The following is a 2,219-nucleotide window of genomic DNA, read 5'->3' as shown; positions in this document are numbered from 1 at the left end:
CACACACACACACACACACACACACACACACACACACACACACGCACGCATACACACACTCGCTCTCTCTGCAGCGCTTGCACGGACACACCCGCTCCCTTCAAACAGATTTGAATATTGATTTAGATTTATAAACACAGGCAGAGCGTGGATTTTTTTTTACTCATTTGTCATTTGCATCCCTCTCCCTCTCTCTTCCTCTCTCTTCTTCTCCCTCTTCCTACGTGGCTCCTGTGGCAAGGGCCAGAGTCAAAGGTGTCGTGACAGCTGGGAGGAATGCTTTTCACCCAGAGCTGCACACAACGCAGCTCACACACCCAGAACAAACTTCATAAAGTCAGTGACATTTCTTTTGACAGATTTCGATCGGAGGAGGTGCGTTCAGGGATCCAGAAGTTGGATTTGTCTTGGATCTGAGAAGCAGAGAAAAGTTTTGCTGTTGGGAAAAGCTGCACCACATGCAGGTAGGAGTCTTTGCCTTTTTATGCTTTTCTTTTATTGTATCTTTTTCAAAATGATCAATGACTTCAACAAAAGCAAAATCTTTAATTTGCCATTAATTTGGTAATTTGGATATAGTGTTGAAATTTACATTGTACAGTAAATGGAATATACACTGATACAACAATTAAAAACAATAACCAAAATAATAAAAAAAAACATGCAGTTGTTTAATAATTGGTAAAATATACGCTAAACTGTGGAAGTGACGTACGGGTTCATTTTGTTTGATTTGTTGAAGAATATAGACAGATGCTGTTTGTTGCCCAGGTCGTAATATAATATCGTATCATTTCCTCTAAAAATATTTTGACAATGTAAAGTATTTTTTTTGAAAAAGTGTGTATTTTCTAAAATTGTATTTGATTTTTAAACATATCTGGAAATTAAAACGCAACAAAAAGAGGGAAAAAAATATCCCAACTTTATCGTCAACAGTGTTGGCTGCATCCAACGAATATAAAACACTGCACTGTACAAATGCAAAATATTATTTATCTTTGAAATAATATTAATCACAAATTTTACTTAACTGACAGCTTTTCTTTTCATAGCTTTTTGTAACTTTTCCACACCTGGATGAAGTTTCATCCAGAACGCACATATTTACCTCTTTTAAATCCCTTTATAAACTCACGATGTCTGAAGCAACTAGGGTATATATTTTTTATTTCAATATAAAAGTACATTCCATATGCAGAACGCCTTCTTCCGGGCCGCTTCATTATAGCAGCTGCATGGTAATGGATCCTAATGCGAGACGTTTTCAAACTGCAGCGTGGAGAATGATGATGTCTGATGCTGTTATCTGCCGCATCTCACCGTTTAAAATCGCTAAATAAATTATTAAAGTGCAAAGCGAGGCCCCTCCGCGGGGACTTTGTATCTTAAAAGGACGTTTAAAGGGAGAAGCGGCGGAGCGCCTGCGGCGGGCTGCGCTCCCACTGACTCCCGGCTAATTGACGACGAGCGGCTTTTATCTCCGCCTGCGCTGCACTCAACCTGAGGGCGAGGATTTTTTCCACCGGGCCGCTCCAACCTGTGATTTCCGCCTGTTAATACGCGGCCACGCATATTTGGAAACGCACCGCGCAGGCTTGCCTGTTTGACCCCCTGTTTGATAGTCTTGAAAGGGAGAAGAAGAAGAAAAAAACTCCCCCAAAACATCGCATTTTCAGATTGGGTAATTGCAGGCAGACAGCCCCCTTCTCCCTCTCTTTGCACAGTGCGTCAGTTGAAGTAATCAGCATTTTATGGAATAATTAGATGTGTAGTTTTAAAATTAAATAAGAAGAAAACCTCTACATCTTGAAAGTAGTGCATTAATATAAAATATCTTGCATACAAAAATAAAATAAAATAAAAATCTAACATCCTGCCTTTTTTTTTTATTACCTCCCAGGCAGCTTTCATCTCTTTCAATCTTTTTCTGCAGCCCTGACAGATATTCGCATGGCTGCATATGAGGAATGTGTTGGTTCAATATATTATAACCTTAAAAAAAATAAAATAAATCTAACAAAGCTTTTATATAATTATAATTTGGACATTTTTTTCTTCTGTTGCTGGTTAATTTAGAGTCATATTTGTGAACTCAGAGTATCTAAGTTGCTCAGAGGGAAAAGATAGATAGATAGATAGATAGATAGATAGATAGATAGATAGATAGATAGATAGATAGATAGATAGATAGATAGATAGATAGATAGATAGATAGA

General features: G+C 38.0%; 1 long non-coding RNA gene across 3 annotated transcripts in view; it reads left to right on the top strand.

The window, feature by feature from the left end:
• The window catches only part of LOC103459013 (uncharacterized), a 9,145-nt gene that overhangs the window by 5,728 nt on the left and 1,198 nt on the right, over nucleotides 1-2,219 (top strand). For all 3 annotated transcript variants that reach the window (XR_001776167.1, XR_001776169.1, XR_001776168.1), the window contains exon 3: nucleotides 360-464. This is a non-coding gene — a long non-coding RNA (uncharacterized LOC103459013). The remainder of the gene's footprint in view (nucleotides 1-359; nucleotides 465-2,219) is intronic.

This window comes from Poecilia reticulata, linkage group LG22, assembly GCF_000633615.1.
Source record: "Poecilia reticulata strain Guanapo linkage group LG22, Guppy_female_1.0+MT, whole genome shotgun sequence".
NCBI classification, from domain to species: domain Eukaryota; kingdom Metazoa; phylum Chordata; class Actinopteri; order Cyprinodontiformes; family Poeciliidae; genus Poecilia; species Poecilia reticulata.
Note: the sequence above shows the minus strand (reverse complement) of the source record. Positions and strands in the feature narration are given on the sequence as shown.